This window comes from Bidens hawaiensis, unplaced genomic scaffold (assembly GCF_021521415.1).
Source record: "Bidens hawaiensis isolate Kalapana, Puna unplaced genomic scaffold, B.hawaiensis_p1.1 tig00028183_1, whole genome shotgun sequence".
In the NCBI taxonomy this organism is placed as follows: Eukaryota; Viridiplantae; Streptophyta; class Magnoliopsida; order Asterales; family Asteraceae; genus Bidens; species Bidens hawaiensis.
Window position 1 is genome coordinate 299,454 of NW_027494584.1, and position 23,504 is coordinate 322,957.

The 23,504-nt window shown below is 35.3% G+C and overlaps 1 pseudogene; it reads left to right on the forward strand.

Annotated features, from left to right (window-relative positions):
• Window positions 1–863: 863 nt before the first annotated feature.
• Window positions 864–4,027, forward strand: LOC143576461 (nicotianamine aminotransferase 1 pseudogene; annotated as a pseudogene).
• The last annotated feature ends 19,477 nt before the right edge of the window (window positions 4,028–23,504 follow it).

Below are 23,504 nucleotides of genomic sequence, written 5' to 3' on the forward strand. Positions count from 1 at the left end.
TTGATTTTATTTTATTGATGAAGATTTGTTCGTCGTTTTGTTTGGTGAATTTTATTATTCCACATTATCCTTGGTGATTGTCAGTCATATAATGAGATTTTGTTAGGTCATTTACTGTGTGTTCTTAACTTGTTTATTATTGTTTTGCAATAAGATCATAAGAATGATATTATTAGCCAAACAAATAAAAGTGTGTGGCTAACCTGAAAAGTTGTAAGGTGATAGACTATTTTTAGATCTTTGTTGATTAAGACTGCTAGATTTAGTTATTCGTAAGGCGTCTGTCTAGGTTTCATTGATAAACATTGTCTAGCGAGTCAATTAATTTTATCAAATTACCTTTGATTTTCACGCTGTAATGTAGGATTTCATTATAAAGGTACTCGGTCATAATTAATTAAATAACCATAAGGGAGTTTAATATATAATCTGGTGTGTTTCAAAACTTATTAGAAACCCATAGGTGTCTTCTTGAGAAGGGTCAAGGGTCATGTTCGGGTTTTCTTTTAAGTGACTATTTTATGATCCTAGTTCCATAACAAGCATTTTCCGATTAATTGATAACTTAAACATTGGGGATTCCAGCCTAGGTGGTTTTTCATCAACATCTGACGTCAGTCAAACTTGTTTCTCTTGTGATTTGTTATTTGTCTTTTCTTAATTAGTTGTTTTATTTAGTTTAATATTGATTAAATTAAAATCCCCCTTTAATAATAATAAATGGTCGTGTCAATCAGTTGAGTATAATTAGTTAGTTTAGATAATTTAAAGAGTCTGTGGGTTCGATATCCATACTTACTTAGCTATACTAATGAAAAAATCACACCATTGTAAACATAACCAAATGAAAAAATCAAGGAAAAATGGGGAAGCTAAAATGGGGTTTTGAAGAGAAACATTTATGAAAAACGATCAGGAACATTCTCGAATCCATCATAGGAAACATTTATGAAAAACGATCTGGGAAACCGATGATTCAACTAGGACATGGTGATCCCTCGGTTTATCTTTGCTTTCGGACTTCTATATCGGTTGAAGTTGCTCTAGTGGAATCCGTTCGATCGGCTAAGTTCAATTATTATCCGGCTGGTGTTGGAATTGAACCTGCAAGAAGGTTAAATATATCATGCCTCTATTTAATTCTTTTTTCTTAAAAGGGCACGGTAAATAATAAAGAACACAAAATTGCACGCTGTTAGCCAATCCCCAAGCATTTCTCCAAAGACAGATTTGGGGTGTGTGCATAGGTCGGTTTTGGGTTTCAAAAACCTTTCGATATTTAATTTTGTGTTTGAAAAGTTTGGGATGAATATATGTGGGGGTAATTTCATATAATAATAATAATAATAATCAAGTTTTAAAAGTGTTCTAATTAGGTCTCTCAACTTTAAAATGTGTTCAAATTAAGTCACTCAACTTTCATATTTTATTTAATTAAATGTTTTAACATGTTTTTAGCCTTTTATTCTTTTTTGTTTCACATATTATCTGTTTTTTTATGTTGAGTTGAGTTGTGATGTGAATTATATTTTTTATTTTTGAAGTTTAACATACTCCGTAATTAAGGTTTTTTAGTGTTTTTTAAATTTAACTACATATATTGCAAATTCCGACCTCACATATTATCCTCCATTTCTTTTTTGACGCGCAAAAAAATCGGTGAGACTCTATTTGAAGATTTAGTGATCTGATTTGGGAAAAATATGCATGAGTGAACCTAATTGAAACAATTCTGAAACTTGATTCACATTCAATGAGATATTCAAAATGAAACAAAAAAGAGTGAACTTGAGCTAAAACTAATGATAATTTGATAATTGGATCCAAAATTTTTGGGTATACTATTAATTAATTTCTTATAAATGACTTAAATTTTTTTCTTTTAATTTAGTTCAATTTTTGGTTAATATAAAAAAGAAACCAAACCCAAAATATCGACTTTTAAAAACACGGGTAAAGTTAAAATACAAAGCACAATAAAAATGAGAATGGTGAGAAAAAATTTAATCCATTGATTTTAAATTTGGATTGTGAAGATTAATTTAAGAAAAAAATTGATGAGAATGACATGAAGGTAAGACCCACTTATGATTACTTTCTCTCTCCACAAGCAATGCACCTGTTAATTCCTCCATCAATTTAAAACGTCTATAACTTGTTCATACGACCTTTTTTTAGAATTTTTTTTACCATAATAACAAACATTTTTTTACCTTTATAATGAATATCATATTTTTTTTTATTTTGTTATTTGGTTGCCATTGTGTTTTTTAATTGAGTTTTTGTATGCATTGTGTTATAGATTTTGGGCATTGTGATTTTCAATTAGTACTCATATTAAAGATTAAAATTAAAACAAATATTACATCATTGTGTCTTTTTGTTCGTCATTGTGTCTTTATGCTCAACATTTGTCTTTCTACTTATGATTGTGTTATAGTCATTGAGCTCAGCATTCACTTAAGTTGAGAAAAATAGTATTAGTGTCTTACGTTCAAGTCATTGAGTAATATGTAGATCCCAATGTGTTTTGCTTTTAGGTCATTGTGTTTTATGTATTTACCATTGTGTCTTACGTTTCATGCCATCGTGTTATATGTATTCATTATTGTGTTAACGTTTCAGGTTATTGTGTAATATGTATTCATCATTGGGTTTTATGCATTAGATAATTTATTGGTATTTTTTATTATATTTACATATTATTATCAAGGTTGCAAAAGTCGCTAAGCGGCCGACTGGAGAGTTGGGTGTGCTCGGAGTACTTGGGAAGTACTCGTAGAGTACTCGGAAATGGTAAATATAAAGAAAATTAACTTTTGGATCTATATATATGTCAAATATTATAAGTTTGCAAATATTTATAACAAAATAAGTGAATATTAATATAAGTAAGATAAATACATTTTTAAATACTAAATTATTCTAAAATTATTTAATTGTCAGTTAAAAAAAAGTGATATCCTTTTTTTAATATTATAGAAATATGAAATATGTTTTATTTTTTAAGTTAAAATCGGCACAAGTTAACCGACTAGATGTGATTATGGTCGAGGTTGACCCCATTCGATCGATTCTTAGTAACTAGGCGGAGTTAAAGAAACTCTCATCAGTGTCATACCTTGTAGCGAGTACTCGGGGAGTACTCGGCATTGTAAACCTACTTTTACAACATTGATTATTACACAACAGGGTTATTAGTATTTAAAAAAAACACAATGATCAATTGAAAGACACAATGACGTAATTTTTCTATATAACAAAATCATACTCATATTAAAGATAAAAAACACTTGTTATTATGGTGAATTTAATTTTTTTTAAAAATATCACATGAAAAAGATATAGACATTTTAAAAATAATGGAGGAATTAATATGTGACTTGCATCTGGAGAGAGAAAATGTGTACTATTACTTTTATACTCTTGTTTATTTGGTCTATACTTGGCACATGTAAGTTAATTATGCTTTCTCAGACTTCTCATTTTTGTTGGCCTTTGTAGAATAACAACCCTTAAAAACACATTTAGTCGGTTTCTTAACGGGCTCGGTTACTAAGAAATGGAATCTACGAAATCTCTATTTAATTATAACTACGAAAGATCTTGAATCATTGAAAAATTACATATTATCCCTTTGATTATATGCATAATATGAATTTGTTCATTAACATTAATTAAAAGTGCAATTGTTGAGCATCTGTCAAAAGATCTTCCATACAAGATAGAAACTGATGATGTTTTCCTAACCGCTAGAGGAAACCATGCAATCGAAATCTTGCTTTCAGTTCTTGCTCGCCCAGATGCCAATATACTCTTTCCCAGACCGAACTATCCCGTATATGAAGCCCAAGCAAGATTTAGCCCGCTCGAGGTTCGCCATTTTGATCTCCTCCCCTAGAAAGGATGGGAAGTTGACCTCGATGGTATCAAAACATTGGCAGACCGTAAAACTGTTGCTATTGTTGTAATAAACCCCGGGAATCCTAGTGGGAATGTTTACACATTTGATCGTCTAAAAAGGTAAAATCACTGGTCATAATCCTTGATTCTATACACACTACCACACAAACGAGTATTGCTGACTCACAATTATGAAAAACAAATTTTCTCCGATGGACTTAACCCTAGAAAAATGACTGACAGATTGACAACAGACACATGAGTAAAATACAGATTTTGTCGGTTTTGGTGGCATCTTGCAGATGAAATATCTGTTGATAATCCGTCATTAAACAAATGACAAGATTTCAAATTGGTTTTTCGCTAAATATTTCATAGGTTTGTCGGTGTAGGTCTGTTTATGACAGATTAATTACTCATCTGAAACCACCTTCACCGGCAAATATGACATCAGTAATACTCGTTTATTTTATGGCGAAAGGAATACATACAATCTTGCGGTTTTAATTTATTATGTTGTCTTCTTATCAAGATATATTTTTTTTGTTCTTGAATGATCAAAGATTGCAGAAATAGCAAGAGAACTTGGGATTCTTGTAATATCATATGAACTTTATGCTCATCAAGTATTCTGAGATAAACCCTTCTTCCCCATGGGTGTGTTTGGTGACATAGCGCAAGTTCTGACCCTTAGATCCTTATCAAAACGAAGGATCGTTCCTGGTTGGCTCTTTGGTTGGATTGCGATTGTAACATCCCGGCCTCTCGTACCATCAATATTATCCGCTTTGTCCCCGATGGGTTGCCCATCCGAGAACTCACGGCTTTGTTTTTGGTTGCCCAGGTAGAGACTTCCCATGTGGTCACCCATCCTAGTACTACTTCCATCTAAACGCGCTTAACCGTGGAGTTTTCATGTGCTACATAGCTAACTAAGCCCAAAACGCGAAGGTGATGTTAAGAGGCAGGACATTACTTATGAACCAAGGATCTCTCTTGTCCACGGCCGATGTGGGATTTGCCTAAGAGTGGGACAATGTTGTGTTTGACAAGGGTATTACAAACAACCCCCCTTTGGACTCATCGTCCTCGATGAGGCGTGTCGCATCATCTGTCACACCCCAACCTACGGTGGAAATGCCGGGGCGAACTGATTGCTCACAGCTTTTCAAAGGTTACTATCAAGCAACATTATAAGTTTTAATAACTATTTAATAATTTCAAACAAATATTCATGTACATAAATGTTATAAATAAACAATTAAATTAAACATCCAAAATTAAGTTCTTGTATCTTTTCTCGAACATGCATCCTATGTTGCTTCAAACAATCTTGATAATCACGTCACACGATAACCTGCATATGCGTTGAAAATAATATAGTTTATCAACACAAGGTTGAGTGAGAAACACACCAGTTTAAATGTACATATAGTATATAACAAAAATATGTAGTTGCAACAAGTCATAAGAGAATAACAAATTAACCAAATGAGCAAGTATAACTGAGATGTCGAGAAGCACAAAGGCTAACGACTGGCGTATGATCATACTAGACTGAGATTATGTCGAGAAGCACAAAGGATTGGTTAGCCTTGCGTCGTGCCGAAGTTGTTTGTTATGAAAAGTTTATCCGAATTCCGCTCACCAACGATAAAACACACAAGATCTTTGGAAAAACATCTCCCAAAAATTTCAATCTCATGTTGTGCTCTCAATCTCAAAAGTATGTGCGTCAAAAGTATGTTCCGTTACTAAATCAGGCAGTGACATAAGACCCCGAAGAAATAAAATCCAAGACATTCATGTTGATTGTGATTTTCCTGACTTTTTTCCCGGCGATGTCTTAGATCTTCCATCCAACCGTCGAATTCAATTTCGAGTCAGCCAAGGCTCCCTATCATCTAGCTCCTTCGGAAATGCAAGAACTAGCAAACCAACTCCAACAACTCTCTGATGAGGGATTTATTCGACCATGCTCCTCTCGTTGGGACGCACTCGTTCTTTTAGAGAAAAAAAATATGGCTCGTTTCACATGTGTATCGACTACCATGAGATAATAAACTCACCACTAAAAATCGTTTCCCTTTACCTAGAATCGACGTCATCTTTGATCAACTCCAAGTTGCATCTTGTTTCTCCAAAACCGATCTTCATTCGGTTTATCATCAATTGCATGTTCGCGAATATGACATTCCCAAAACCGCCTTTCGTACTCGGTATGGACATTACGAGTTCATAGTTATGCCATTTGGATTAACTAGTGCACTCGTGGTATTCACAGTCTCATAAGTCTAGAGCTTCACCTAAAAGCTTGCACGCACAGGAGTAGCACTAGACTGGGGACATGTGGAGGTAGGGTCCTGAACCCATGGTACGACCTTTACTTATTGCATTACGTGTTTTATTTGTTATATTGTTATTCTCTACTAACCTTGTCCGAATGGTCCCGAGGTTGATGTGAGGTAACCCCTAACTGGGCTTGGCCCACTACAGTTAGGGTTTCATGTGGTGTCATGGAGCTCCCTATATAAGGGGTCTTCTCCTCTCATTTTAGGGGACTCTTGGCCTCCATCAATTTTTATGTTTGTGAATAATAGAAAACTTTTGGCAATCACCTCCACTCCCCCACTCTTTCATGACAGGCCCGGATCAACCAGAGAAGAAGATTGGGGTATGGCTTCGTTCATGTTCAAAGCCGAAGAACATCGACATGGCTCCGACCCTGGTATATTTAGTGTTTCTTCATGTATATAATTTATGTGGGTTATTTTTTAAAATGGGTGAAAAAAATTATGTGCTCAAAAATGGTTCTATATTTACTGAAGGTCAGCATATTGTTTTCTAAAACGAGTAGCTTTTTAAAGTAGTGGAGCCAATATTTTTTAATGTGAGTTTGGATTTTTCAATGCTTAAATTATTTCACGTCAAAGTTTGCGGCTCGTACTTGTTGGGCCATGGAAAATCATTCAAATATTTTTGGGTTAGCCTTATCAGCTAATTCTATTATTCTTTTAGGTTTTCATATTAATCTATATATGAGTTACTATGTTATTGGTCCATTTTTAATTTTTATTTAGTAATATTTGTAATACTTTTAAAGCATTTTAGTATATAAAAAAAGTTAATTGCAAATTAAATTATTTTTTCCATAATTGATGGGTTCAAATATTTGTTAGCAAAATGTTAGTGGATCCGTTCGTCAAAAAGAATTGTTTCCCTTGTTAATATGATACTATATGCAATATATAAAATTGAAAAAAAAAAACTAAGTTTGAATGAACCCGTGTCACTTGGTTGTGGCTCTGTTACTATGTTGTTTGGTTGAGTTGTTGCCGTAGTTTGCTGTTGGAAGAGCTCATTTGAGGATTAGATAACCCATGATAACAATGTTATGTATTGCTCTTTTTAATAATAATAATAATAATATCAATAATAATAATAGTAATAATAATAATAATAAGACGCTTCTCAATTTATCAATGTTCATTTCTCATTCGGCATTGTGTTTTATATTAATGAACTAAACGGTATTTAGGTCATTATTACAAACATCGGCCGGTCCCTGCTTTTTAGAGAACTGAAACAAAATGAGCATTCGGAGCTTTCTTTTTAAATTTTATTGTTATAAAAAAACAAATAACTACAATATGTTTGTCTTTTCAAATAACGTAACTGTCACATAACTTACTATTTTTTTTGTCTAAGTTTTGGTCTAATTTTAATCATTTAGTATTTTTTTTTTCAAACTTTAGCTTAAATTGGAGGTGTTATCCTACTTGGGGCCTGAAAGGAATAGACTTCTTTGGTTTCCCAGGCCTTAAGTTGAAAAACTCTATGTAGATGGCCTCTACCATTTCAGTTGGAAGATTGGCAAGTTCAACAACATTTTCTCCATGTTATTTAAGTTCTAGTAACATTTTTGCAATTCCAGGAGTGTTCGCCAACCCAGCAGGTACAAATATTCCATCTGCATAGTATATTGGGTTCTCACCTTCTCTTAAAGCTTTTTCCCATTCACTCTTTTGAAAATAGAAAAGGTTTTTCAGATCCTCCTTTTCCAAGACATTAAAGTCTGCTTCACTCATTCCCCTTTGATTGATCATTATGTTCCTCAGAATGTTGATCATCTCTTCATTCTCCCAAGGAACAAATGGTTCATCCTCAGGTTCAGGCTTCACTTCTTGAGGAGTAGGGGTTTCAACTGATCTGACTTTTTCTTTTGTCTTCTCCCTCAAAGTTTGAATTCTTCTCTTCTTTACTTGAGGTTCATCAGTCGGTTCAAACTGTTTAGAGCTCTCAGTTTGGACCCTCTTCAGTTTTTCTTTTCTTTTCAATTTGTTGTACTGGTCCAACAATGATTCTCTGGATAGGTTCTCAACAATCTCAGGCTTCATAACTCTTTCCAGCAGGTATCCACACATACCTTCAAACTTTTTCTTTAAAGCTTCTGTCTTTTCAAGTTTCTCATTTTCTTTTACACACTTTTCAATGACCTTATCTCTTTCACTGTTATACAAATCTTGTAGTTGGTCAAAGTTAAAATGAGACAGACTTTTTTCAGAATAGTTATGCCTTCTGAGATAATCTCTGTATTTTTGGGCATCTCTATTCTTTTGTTGCATAAGCTTCTTGAGAGTAATATTTTCTTCTTCTAATCTCTGCTTCAATTGATCATCATTCATAGCAGCCAGGGTTTCGAAGCTTATACCAAATCTTCTTAACTTTATAACCAATGGATTTTTCCTTTTAGCTTCCAACACACTCAGCTCAATGTTTTCCCTATGTTCCTCAGTCATTGTGACCTGAGGGGACACAACATTAGCAGTTTTGACAGTTTTTCCTTGATCATTCTCAGGGTCATCATCATTATCATCTGAATCCTCAGACTCATCCTCTCCTTCAGTTAAATCATTCATTGCATCAATCTTTGGTTCATCAAAAGGTGGATGATCTGGTTCACTTCTGATTGGCACATCAGGGACACCTTGAACTTTTTCACCTGGTTGCAAGGTTTGTAGTGGGACAGCCCTTATAGGAATAGCTTCATCTTCTGGTGTTTCAACAAAATACTTGTTCTTATCATCCCACTTGCCCCTCTTAGCAGCTCTTTCATGCTCAGCTTGCTCATTTGTCCTCTTTCTCCTCATGTAGATCTTGGCAAACCTATTGACTTTTTCGGCAAATTCTTCATGAAGTTTAGAAAGCCTTTCTCTTTTCTGGTTGAGTGTTTCATGAGGCTCAGTCACATTCACCCTTTCTGACCAGCTGTCAATAGGGTTCTTCTTCAGATCTTCTTTTACTTGCTCAGTCCATTTCTTGGCAGCCATTGAAGCAATGGACTCACCAATCTCTTCTTCAGTCATCATATCTGTATTCATATTGGTTGGTTCAGTAGTTTCAGCTGACTTCTTTTCTGATTGACTTTGGGGTTGAAACATGCTGACCACCATAGCTAGGGAATTGTCAGCTTCCTTAGCTCTGTTCATCATAATCAAAGTTTCAATTGCTTCTTGATCAGCCACATCATCAATAATTTCCTTTGCAAGTTCGGCGTGTTTGATCAAGATCTCCTGTTCAGCTATTTCTTCAGGAGTCATGGATTGAGCCAATCTCTCTCTATCTCTTGTTTCTGTCAGAATGTTCTCTTGTTCTCTTAAGGCCTCTTCATTGGCAATATCATCATCTTTAAACGACACATCTTTTTCTTGATATGCCTCAACAGACTCTTCTACACTGACTTTTGCCTTACCTTTCTCAATCCTCCTCCTTACATCCTCTTCATCCTCAGACTATTCGTAGTCATCAATTTCTTTTTCTAGAGCCTCTAACTCAGGATCATACTCTGCTCTCTTGGAGATTTCTAGTTGTTCAATTTGAGTGATGGGCTCCTCAACAGCAGTATCTCCTTCATTTAACACTTCAGTTGTCTCAACTCCAATTTGCATGTCAGTTAAGACATTAGTAGCCATATCAGTTGCAGCTACATTCTCAACATTCTCCTCATCAATTCTTTATTCATTTTAATCATAGTCTTGTTCACCCACATCTGATCTATCACCATCATACTCATCATCCTCAATCCTCCTCTCCTCACTACTTTCCTCTCCATCATCATAATCAATCATAATTAATTTTAAACTATCAGCAGTCTCCACAAATGTTGTAGTTTCTTCAACATTCATATCAGAGACAGTTGGCATAATTTCATTCTCCCCCTGTTTTGGGGCAGTTGAGGTCTTCTCAACCTCCTGCACCAGGCCTTGAATTCTTATATTAGCTTGTACCAACTTCTCCAACAGCATCACATATTCATTAGTCACCTCCTCATTTCTTCTCTTCAATTCAGCATTTTCTTTCAATAAGTCCAGGTTTCTCAGAAATAGGCCTGTGTCAGAATGTGGTGATGTAGAGAAAGGTTCAAACTCAGGTTGTTATGTAGTGTGAGATTGGAAAATGGATGGTGGTGGTGATTGTGTATGAGGTAGACTTGAAATTAATGGATCAGAATGACTTGGGCTAAATGTTGGTGGTGTTTGTCGTGTTGGGGATGTATGTGTTGATACTTCTGGTTGGCTTATGGTTAGGGTTTGAGGTGGTGTGTGAGTGATTTGCTGTGGTGGAGTTTGTGGTGGTGATGGAACAATGGGTTGGTCAATGTGTGGTGGGGACTGTGGTGGTGTTGGAATAGGTTGTTCTGTATGCTCAAGTTGCTCCCCCTGATCAGGTGCAACAATGTCCATAGCTACCCCAGCTCCTCCATCATCTCCATTCACATCATCATCTTCATCATCAGAGTCTCCATCATCACTCTCATCATCATCAACTCCTTCCTCCTCTGAGCTTAACTCAGGCACTGGCATCACATTCAGATCATGGTCCAACAACATGGTAATATCTCAAATGGGACATTTGAGTTGTACATATTTGAAACACCTGGATTCTTGATTCTTTTGTATGTATCAGGGTTTTGCAGTTGGTGTGTAGTTCCAACAGTGGGTAGATCTTGAAGTTCACTATTGAAGATTATATGTAGGAATCTTGGATATTGTAAAAATCTTTTCTTTTCAGCCTTCTTCAAGTTTCCTACTAATCCTTCAAATATCATCTTTGAAAAATTGAAGGGTAGATCATATATGATTCCAACAGTGGCATTTGCCAAGTCATGACTCATCAAGGTCCATGATCCCTTCCTTGGAGCAAATCAATGTATCACATGGTGAATGAGAAACCTGTACAACATAGGGAACATACCCTTCTGAAACTGTCCATCATGTACTGTTCCTTGATACCCCATCGTTTCTTCAAATATTTTCATCAAGTGAGGTGTGCTGAAGTTTATGGAATTATGATCACCATCATTCAACTGTAGACATCTTCTTATCATCCTTTCTATAATATGTATTTCTTGTCTAGCAACGGTTGCTTTGATTCTTTTACCATTTTTGTCTTCAACCAGTTCTGCAGATCTCCAGAAATCTAAAGAATGATTTCTGTAGATCACAGGGTTTTCAGTGAACGCGAAACTGACATTTCACCTTGCCATCCAAGTTATCATCCTTGCCATCGGCTCATTGTCAGGTGTGACTTGTAACAGTGCACACATATTGTGTTTTGGTTCGAAGACATATTTGGGTTCATCGTCTGCCATATCTGAATCACATAAACAAACATATTCAAAGTGAAATTAGTCATAAAGTTCATTACTTTAAGTAATTTCAAGTTATAAAAATGAAGAAGAAAAAGAGAGAAATCATCAAGAACCTGTTCTTTGACAAATTTATAACCTAAACACATAAACAGAGTATTAGTAATAAGATACATAATTAAAACCCATTCTAGTCTAATCGTGACCGAAAAACACATTATTGTTGCTTACCGAGTCGGAATTAGAGGGCTAATACAAGTTAGGGTTTGGATTGAAGCAAAATGCGATAAGTCGATTAGGTTTCTTTGCGAGTAAGCAGTTTGCAGCGGAAGAAGAGAGAGGGAAAAGTAATGTTGAAAATTTTGCCTAACTCCCTCTTATATACCTTTTGAAAGTGGGTTTTAAATGCATTTTGTCATTTTGTGAATTATTAGCTGTCAAATAGTAACATTATCCACTTGACATATTAAAAACAATATTTATCTTTTGAGTTAATAAAACCTTACTCGAAAAATTTAATATATCCAAAGTCTACTCGGTATACATCCACTTACAAAGCTTACCCGGTCAAACTTTGCTTGGAAAATTTTCATTTTTTGAATATACAAAGTTTGCCCGAATACTTCCATTTATAAAACTTTGCTCGGTCAAGTTAATTAATTTAAAGTTAAGACATAATGAAGAAAGCTTACCCGAAATACTAGATTTCTTGAGAACTTAATCACAAGATAAATAATCAAGTATAAACATCAATTAAACATCCTTACTAGGAATCAATCAAGACACCCATATAGATTTCTCAAATTCAAATTAAATACTAAATCTAGCACAAACCCTATCAGAATAAGAAACATATTCAATCAAGCATATAAAAAACATATTTAATCAAGTATACTTGGAACCATAGTATGCTCGAGCAACCTTTCAAGAGAATAGCGTGCCCGAACAACTATCTAATGCAAAGTATACCCAAATAACCTTCATATAGTACAAAGTGTACCCAGAAAAGGATTTCTAGCAGATAGTGTACTCGGAAAGTTAAGTTTTGAAATTACCAAGTATATTGAGGGAACAAAAGTGTACCCGAAATATAAAGTGTGCCCGGAAAAAAAGTTTGCCTTAAAACACTTGTAATTTCAAATAAATCATAAACACACATATCACAGAGCATGCTAGGAATAAAATTAAAACACATAAACATTTAAGTGTGCTATAGTCTAAAATTTCAAATAGCTTGCCCGAAAATCCTATGTTAGCACTAAGCTTGTTAGGATAAACACATTCAATCATCAGGTATGTCTTTACTCGAGGTAATTTCAATATGACAAACCATACCCGAAAATGACAAACTTAAATAATAATATCTAAGTGTGCCTGGAAAGATTAACAAACCTTTCCTAACAACATATTCACATAAATCACAAAGCTTACTCAGTGTACTAACTTAAGTTCACAAAGTTTGCTTGAACTCACAATCAGCATATAAAATGCAAAGCTTGCCCGAAACAAGAATGTCTTGTTAAAATCTAGCTATACCACATAATCATCTCAAGACTTCAAGCTTGCTCGGGAAATGAGTACAACAGTGTACTCTACCCGGAAAGTGTAAACACTTCAAAGCATGCCCGAAAATCATAAACTTAGTCAAAAATGACTAAGCTTGGCCGGAAAGGTCATAAATCATCAAACCTTACCAGAAGTAACATATTCAAACATATTCAACTTTTTTGTGCCCGGAAAGGTTATAAAACATCAAACCTTACCCGAACTTACAAATTCAACCAATTAAAGGCAAAATGCAACACTTTTTGACTTAAACCACTTGTCAAAAATATATTTTTCATTAAAGATGATAGTTTAAGAGCAAATGGTTCATTTAGAGATCAAATTTCAGTTATATTTCTCTTCAAAACAGTTTCTACCATTTTCTGAAAAGATCTCAAGAATGGGATCATATTGACTAAGTAGCTTTGTCAATACTTCATTCTCAGCATTATTATGACAACATAGATAGGTTAACAGCAGGTATAAACTTAGCATTAATTTCATTGATTTGGTGATATGAGTAAGGTTCAATTTAAGAATAATGCATTAATGGTCAACACTGTGCTATGTTGCCTCATATCTCTTCTCAAAGCTTATTTGGCTTTCCCCAGATCACCCCAATTTGACTCCAACCTCCTGTATTTGGTCAAAAATTATTTTTGTATGACAGAACTTATTGTATTTTTGTATTTTTTGAGATTCAAACATATATAGAGGTTGAACGTTAGACTTACTGTTAATAACATGCCTTTCATTCAAGATGAGACTAATTTTGTCAACATCTTTGTATTTCTTAGTTGTAACCCTCTTGTTTGATAAAATATTTAAAACACTTATCAACTTTTGGTTGATTTATTCATTCTTCCCCTTGTTTTTGATATTTTCTCAAATTTTCTTAAACTTTGTTCTTTGTCATATTTAAAGATGTTTCATTTTTGGTTGACCAAATAACATCAGGCTTGTGTATGACTGGGTAATCACTTTTCTGCCTATCATTTGGAGAGATTTATCTTGAGACATGCAAAGACAACTATGTATCTCCACATAAAGATTAGCATATTCATTATGTTTATATCACCTTAGATTTTACATCATCATGGGAAAGCAACCATACATGTTAATGACTATACTATGGTCCTTTTAGCCTATTAAATCCATATGATTGGCTAAGCAGTTAATGTACTATCATTTCCCATATAATTTCAGTTTAATATTCAATCACCCCAATATCTCATCATTGTCAGGTAAATGGCTATCCTGTTTTACCCCAAGTGTACTCCTTTTCTTGATCAGGTTCACCAATATCACATAAGGAATTCTTCATAAAAGTATACTCCTTTTCTTTTCTATCAACCTTTTTCCATAATTCTTCCAAGTCCAATGATTTCTTCTTTTTCTCTTCAATTTCACTGGTCTTGTAGAAAGATTCATCAAAGTCTTCAGGATAAATCTTGAAAGACCTTATTAACTTTTCATGATCAAACAGCCATGCTGCACCATCAACTGTATTGAATTGATTCTCATTAAAGATGATGTCAGAGGATTCTATAACACTCAAATGGTCTTTCACATATACTTTGTAAGCTTTTGAGTGTGTAGAATATCCAACAAAGAAACAGTCTAGGGATTTTGTTTGAAACTTGTTCAAATAGTCCCTTGTGTTCAGAAGAAAACATTTGCATCCAAAGGGCTTGAAAACTTAATGTAAGGCTTTCTGTTGTGAAATATTTCATATGGAGTTTTGTTATGCCTTTTGTTGACAAGTACCCTGTTCTGAACATAGCAGGCTATATTTATGGCTTCAGCTCAAAAAGTGACAGGTAAATTTGCATCAGCTAACATGGTTCTTGCAGCTTCAATCAAGGTTCTATTTCTTCTTTCTGCAACACCATTTTGTTCAGGAGTTCTAGGAGCTGAGAATTGTTGTAGTATACCCTTTTCTGCACAAAATTCTTGCATAACTCCATTTTTGAACTCAGTTCCATTGTCACTTCTCATCATTTTGACTTTCTTATTCAGCTTGTTCTCAATCATTGTTACACAACCTTTAATCAACTCTGCAGTCTCATCCTTGGTACTTAAGAAATAAACCCAAGTGTATCTTGAATAGTCATCAATGATCACAAGACAATATCTTTTCTTCCCTATACTTGGTAACTTACAGGACCAAAAAGATCCATGTGAAGTAATTCAAGTACTTGATCAATTGAGTTGATGAGCTTTGGCTTATGAGTAGATTTGTGTTGTTTTCCCTTTTGCATGAACTATAGTGATATTCAAATTTGAATTCTCTTGTGGGTAAGCCTATGACATGCTCACCCTTAACAAGTCTGTTCATGTTCTTCAAGTTCACATGACATAGTTTCCTATGCCACAATTTTGACTCATTTTCAGTGGCTTTGGAAAAAAAACAGCACCTCGTCTTGAAATAGCTTCTTTCATATTCAATTCATACAAGTTACCATTTCTTGGTGCCATCATCATAATCATTCCAGGTGGAATCACAAATTCAGGTTTTAGAATGAAACAATGTGAATCATCAAAACTGACTTTGTATCCCTTATCACACATTTGTGATATACTCAGCAGATTGTACTGAAGACCTTCAACATGAAATACATTATCAAATGAGACTTTCCCATTTGTTAAGATTCCTTTTCCAACAATCTTTCCACCATTCTCATCACTCCCAAAAGCTACTGGACCTTCATACTTTTCTTCATAATTGACAAGAGATCTCTTGTCACAAGTCATGTGCCTAGAACATCCACTATCCATGTACCATATGTCATTCTGAGGAGTGGACTGTTCCTTCACATACAAAGAAAGTTTGATTAGTTGAGTGATGAAATGCAAGCCTTATCAACTTGCAGCTCATCAGATTCAGTTTCAGACACAGCTTGGGAAGTGAGTGTAGTTGGTTCAGGATCTTCATGAGTGATTTCTAGATTGTCTGAATTGTCTGTTTCATAACCATACTCTCTTGGAGTTTTAACTAGTGATGTTGAGTTCTGGTACTCAGCTGAGTCAGTGTCACACTCTTTTATCACATAGTCCTTCTTTTTCAGAGTAGTCTCTCATATCAGCAACTGTCTCAACTTTAATCTCAGGCTTAGGTTTCCAAAGAAGACCTTGGGTTCATATCCATGCTTTAACAGAAACTTCTCATCACCAGTGAGTTCTGTTGGTTTCTTTCTAGATACCTCATGTCTTTTTGTATTCTCACTGCTTGATGATCTTTGAGAACTATCAGATTTGACAGACTGATTATCCCTTTTTGGGATTGTTCTCAATGGTTGAGAGTCCTTCTTAACAGTTTTCACATGCTTCACAAGAGATTTAACCTTGTTAACAGGTTTGATCACATGTTTCTTGACTTTCAGTGAATGCCTTTGGCTCTCTTTTTCCAGAACTTCCTCTGCACAATCCTTTCTCATACCCAAATATTTTTCATACTTCATTTTATAGGCCACAAAGTCTTGTCCATACTTTGTTTCATCTGGGACATGAAAAGGCTTGAATTTAAGTCTTTCATTACAGGAGTCTATATGATGACCATATTCATCACACTTCTTGCACCAAACCTTTCCTTTGAATACTTCATATTCTTTTGGTTTCTTGAACCTTTCACTTGGTCTTGGTGAATCAACTCCAATTGCCTTTTTAGATTTTAAACTATCAAAATCAATTAAGAAGGGGACAAATTCAGCTATCCTTATGTCATTTCTTTCCACTTTCCCTTTAACAAAAACAATTTCTCTTATACTTAAGGGTTCTTCCTCTGTGTTTTCCCTTTGTCTTGATTTTTTCTTTTCATATTCTTCTATTGTTTCTACTTATCCAATGTCAAAGTCTTCAATGCTTGAGAAAATAGGGTAAAATGGAATAAAGTTTTCAACATTCACATCTTCTTTTACCCTTTTCTTGCTGTTTTGTTTTATCTTTTCCAATACAGCTTTGCTTGGTGGCCTGACTGTATTGTAGCTTATCTTCTTCCTTTCACATATGTCAAAGGACACATGCTCTCTCTTCATTCTTTCATTTTGTTTCTTCATTTTAGGTGTGACTGGTGGATACATTGGAAGTTTATCAATAGATTCTGGTTTCTTGTATCTTCTTCCTCTTTTAGCAGCTTTGCTCTCTTCATCAGTGATTTGATCAGTTTGATCACTCAAGTCATCTTGATCCAATTCAACAGGATCAAAGTCATCCTCAGAGACATGAACTCCAATTGACTTATCATCTTTTACTTCTTCCTTAACCACAAACTCACCTTCTTCATTCACTTCTACCTTCTTGTACAAATCAACAAATTCTTCTTTGTCTTGAAAGACATCTCTGAATTGTTGCAAGTATGCATCTCTTTTCTCTTTGTCAACCTTTGGCATGAAGTTGTTGTTGAATGGAGGTGGAACTGCTTTGTATTTGTCTTGATCCTTTACTTGGTTCAGAATACCACATATGTTGCCTGTTGAAACCAAAATTCAGTTTCCACTTTCAGTTTTGTATTCTGCACCTTTTCTTCAACTAACATCTTTTTCAATCCATCTATCTCAGTGATGTATCTGGATTGAGCTCTGTAACTGATCATGCAGTCATCTTCCAAACTTTTGATCTTTTCTTCACTGATCAGCTCACTTGCCTCATACCCATTGATGATACTTTGTTTCCTGAAACACTCACTTTCCAGCTTGCCTACTTTTGTTTTCAAGTCATTGATAAGTTCATTTAAATCAATAGTAGGAGCAGAGTGTACTTGAGATGATGATCCAGTATCTTTTTCAATTATAGCCATAAATGCCACATTTGCTTTCTTGATATCATCAGCAATGTCCTCTTCATGATTGCTCCAATCAAAGTTACCTTCATGTTGTGTAGTCACTGCCACATTTCCTTGGTTTCTCGGTTGATTTTGGTTGGCTGGAACTGTGTTGTTTGGAACATTTGGAACTTCTTGAAGGTTTTGATTGTTGTTCATTTGAAAACCTTGATTCTGTTGCATACTTTGATTAAGATTATTCATTTGAGGCTGAAAGTTGTTGAAGTTGGGATTGTAGTTGTTGTTGGGATTGAAGTTATTGTTGTTTGGTCTCTGCTGATACTGAGGCTGCTGCTGATACTGAGGTTGCTGATTTCTTGGTTGTTGATTCTGAAATTGATTCATCTGATAGTTCCTTGGCAGGTTGCATTCTCTTGCAAAATGTCCTGGCTTTTGGCAATTGTAGTAGATTGCCTTTGACTTGTCAAATCCAATCCTTTCATTAGGACCAGAAACCAGAGATCTACCAGTTCTATTATACAACCTCTTACTTCTCAAAGCTAACATGGCAGCTTTCCACTTCAAATCCATGTCTTCCAAATCATCAACATCTATCTGCTCAAGATCATCTTGCACTACACTTGTGTGAATTAAATTCTTTGCAACAAATGCATTATATGACTCAGTGAACATTGAAAGCAAAGCCTGTGTATCACTTCTTTGACCATGTCCACCACCAGTGTGAGGAACATTCCCACTTGACATAGAGGCAGAATCAGTGTCATCAATCAGCTGCACATTGAATCTTTGCTGATTTCCTTGATTACTTGTGCTAACACCAACAAACGATTTTGGAGTATCAGAATTGAGTTCAACAGGTTCTTCAATGATAGGAATTTGCTGCTGATTCTTGGTAGTTAGATTACCCATAGGTGCAATCAATGCATTTGATACACTGAAGCAGGGTCTTTCCTTCTTTATCATCTCATTCTCTATCGTCTCTATCTCAGCAGCTTGAAGAAAACACACTACATCATCTACTTTTAGCTCATTGAAGTTGTGCTTTGTAAGAATGAACTTGCAGGCAGTATACCATTCCTTTGGCATAGAGTTCAGCAGCTTGGTGTTGAGATCAAAATCAGTCATGACATAGTCTGTGGTTCTGAGCTCATTCACATTTCACAGAAACCTCTCCAGAATTGATTTCAACCTTTCTCCTTCTTTATACTTGAATCTTTCTAACTGCTGTTTCAATCTCTGCTTCTTGATGTTATTGAGTTCAACATTTCCTTCAAACATCTCAAGTATTGCATCATACATTACCTTGGCATAGGGATGATGTGCAACCTTGGTGAGTATTTCCCAAGATAGACCTAGCTTCAACATTGCTAAAGCCTTGTCATCAACCTTTCTCATCCTTTCTCTCACAGCAGCAGTTGTTGCCGGATTTGCACCTTCCTCAACAGTAGCTTGTGGACCATTCTTGATGGAGTTCCACATATCAACATCATTGTAGCAAATGGCTGCTATAAACAAGACCTTCCATTTAGTGAAATTTTCCTGTCCATACAATCTAGGAATCTTGTTAGTAGACACCTCTTGTTCCTCGTAACCAGACATTTTTGTGAAAACAAAAGTAATTTCTTAATAAAAACAGAGTTTAAAGTAAATATTTTGATCTGAGAATCGATTGTTCAGATCTGAGGTGTCTGATTCGATAAGAAAAAGATATAAATATAAAGATTAAAACTTTAAATAAAACAAGGAAGAGAAAACACCAAATGATTGTAGATCTGGAAGAAAAATGAAGAACAGAGCTGCTGACGTCACTTTTCAATGTAACAGTGGTCTACTTACGCCATTGTTCTTCAAATCTTCAATCAGCAACAATCTTTCTAAAATAGCAGTAATCAGCTCTGATACCACTTGTCAGGTCCCGCGATTTCAGCTGGATCTTACTTAATCATATCATAACTCACACAAATATATGTGTCGACAAGGGAGTTAATGACAGGTTGCTATATTTAGAAAGATATCCGTTTGTTAAAGGCGGAATCAATAACAAACATACGGTTGCTAAAACAGTATTCAATAGTAATCAATACCAACAAGATTCACTCAAAAGATTTCCATTTATATAATATCAATCATACATAGTGGATAATCGATTTAGGGTTTCTTGAAGGTTTATCCGTACTAAGACAGCCGTCACACACAATATTCTATCTTAATAAATGTGTCTGTCTGCCCTTGTCCGTCTTTCCGTTGTAGGCGGCGTGCCCTAAAACATTCTACTTATAGGTCTGCCAACCTAGGACAGCTGTCATTCATTCTAGAAACCCCAAACGTACATACATATTCAAATTACATAATCAGAAAATATTCTAAGTGCAAAACAAGTCTTCCGGGTAGGCTTTGCATCAATCTTCATTTTTCGAGTACGCTGTGTACCCTGCCATCCTTCAGGACTTGGTAACATTGAAGTGTGCCCGGGATCAGTTTCCGGGTAGACTTTACTTGAAGAGTATTTTACCAAGTAAAATACTCACCGGGTAGACTTCAGTCTTCTTGACTTTACCATACTTTGCTCGACAAACCCTTACGAGCAACCTTGTTCTTCGATGGTCCATTCAACTCCTTGCTAAACAATAACTTATTAGCAAAGTGTACTCGGCAGTACTATTCCTTGTTTGAGTTGAAACTTGCCCGATATTACTTAAATATATTACATTAAATCATCAAGCTTGTTTAGACCACTATTATTAATGAATACCTTGCCCGGTCTTCCAATCACTTGGCTTCATGGACTTTATTAGCCAAAATCTTACTCGGGAGTGAACTTAACTTGGCTATGAAGAACAGACTTGCTTGATAAAGTGAACCTTGCCCGGATTTACATAAACTAGTGAACCTTGCCCGACAATGCACTAATTGCAAACCCTGCTCGGATATCCACTAAAGAAGACTACTTGAAGATAACCTTGCCCGATAGACAAAATATCGTACCCGGCTAAGTAAAAGCTTGCTCGGAGGTCTAAGGTGTGCCCGGATCCATACTTAGCGAATTCTGAGGAGGTTGAGAAGATTCCAATCTTCGACTCAACAGATGTGGAATCCCAAAGATAAGAAGTAGAAGATGTTATAGAGAAAGCCTTGCAAAACATATGGTAAGATGCACGGTGGTGAGTGTAGGAGGGGTATCTGTTCTGATAAGTGTCACTAGAAGTGTGGAAAAGTGGGACACTATGCTAATTAATGTAGTGCGATGCCCACGTGTTATAAATGTGGGAAGACGGGTCATATGGCTAGGGAGTGCACTGATGGTGAAGCTGGGAAAGTGGAAGGAAGGATGCTGACCAAGCTAGGCCAAGGACTAGGGCCTTTATGCTGACTCAGGAGCAGACTAAAAAAATCCCATATGTTGTGACAGATATGTTTCTAGTAAAGAGTATTTCCGCTTCCGTATTGTTTGATTCAGATGCCAATATAAGTTTCGTAGACACACCATTTATTAAGTTAACCATAATGAAATGTTGTCGTGTGCCTGAAACTTTCATAGTAGAAACTGCTAGTGAAACTTTGGTTAGGATAATGAGAATGGTTAAGGATTGTAAGATCGAATTAGAGGGGCGTGAGTTCCCTGCTACCATGTATGTTATGAATTTAAGAGGGTTCGACGTGGTTCTAGGAACGGACTTGCTATCTGAGTTTGAAGCTCATATAGTGTGTAATAGTAGGTTGATAAGGTTAAAATCCTTGGATGGTGATACGGTTACGGTTTATGGTGATAAAGAAAGTTCAGCGCTTAATGTCATTTCAATGATAAAAGCTGAAGGTTTGTTAAGACGAGGGTGCGGTGCCTACCTGGCGTATGTTGTCAAAGCTACAGCCGGGACGAAAGAAGTGAAGATGATCCTGTTGTACGCGACAACCCAGAAGTGTTCCCTGAGGATCTTCAGGGGTTGCCACTGTAGCGAGAGATAGAATTTCAGATAGACTTAATACCAGGAGCATAACCCGTAGCGAATGCACCTTACCGCTTGGCACCGTCCAAGATGAGAGAATTGATGTCTCAACTACAAGAACTTCTCGACAAGGGTTTCATTAGGCCGAGTGTTTCCACGTGGGGTGATGTGCTAAAAGTAGTCTAATATTTATTAACTAAAAATAAGCTAATCTAGACACTAAGTAATAATTCTAGACTCTTAACTTAACTAAAACTACTAACCAGCAAGTGATCTGGTCGACTCTAGTACAGCTAAGTAAGTCCGGATATCGAACTCACGGGACTCTTTAAATTACGTAAATTAACTAGACTAGACTCAACTACAGACACGACTATTTATTATTATTAAGGGGGGTTTTACTAATAACTACATTTAACAAATTAAAACTAATTAATAAAACTTAAGACGAATTAACTTAGACTTAAACAGATGATGACGAACAACCACCTAGGCTAGAATCCCTAATGCATCAATTATCAAATGTTGGAAAATGCTAAGTTATGGAACTGGGATCTTAAATTATTCATTTAATGGGAAACCGATCAAGGCCCTCGACTATTCTCAAGGAGACACCTATGGAATCCTAATAAGCTATTAAAATTACCGGTTCAATTAGACTCGCTAACGGTCGCTAATTTATTTTATGAAAAGTACCTCTATAAAAAATCCTACCTTACAGCGCGGAATCAAATGTAGTTTAAAGAATTCACTTGACTCGCTAGACAACGTTAATTAATCAAACTTAGACGGACTCCTTACGAAGAACTAAATCTAGCAATCTTAATCAACAAAGATCTAACAATAATCTATCACCTTAAAGCTTTTTAGGTTAGCGGCACACTTTTATTTGATTGACTAATAATATTATTCATATGATCTTATTGCAAAATCAATCATAAACTAGTCAAGAACACACAGTAAATGACCTAACAATATCCTATTATATGACATACAATTACCAAGGATAATGTGGAATAATAAAAGTCATCAAACAAAGACCAAGCACACATATGCATCAATTAAATAACAATAAGCCTCTTACTTAATCATAAATCCATAGACGAAAACAAAATCCAAACCAAAATCTAAAATCAACAAAAAGTTCATCATAAGCCTAGGCGGTCTAACGGTTTAGCCAACAACCTTACTCAGGAACAAAAGAAAATAAATTGGCTCAAATAATGAATTCATAAAGATAGTAATAAATTCAAACCAACAATATTGATGGTTGGATGAGTAGGTGTTAAAACCAAACGATCTCTGCCCGAACAAGGTGCTTGCTTCTTTATATTATTCTTTTTTCTTGTTACCTTCTTGATGTTGAAACCCCTGTTGGTATTTTCTTTTTATGCGAAGGGTTTTTTTTCCCTGGCTTCTGTCTCAAAGAATAAAAACCTTAATAATATTAATGTTCTTTTTATTCTCTGGATCTTCTAACCGACATGCCATATTGCCATTCCTTTTGTTATTTAATTCTTCTAACTCTCCTTGGACTAGCCCAAATGCTAGTGTTAAACGAGCCCATCTAATGAAATAAATAACAAAGTCCACTTTTTAGAATTTGATCATCTCGTGACCTAAACCATCAATACAAGTATTCAACATTCTCATTTAATAAATATATTTCATACCTTTTATGTTT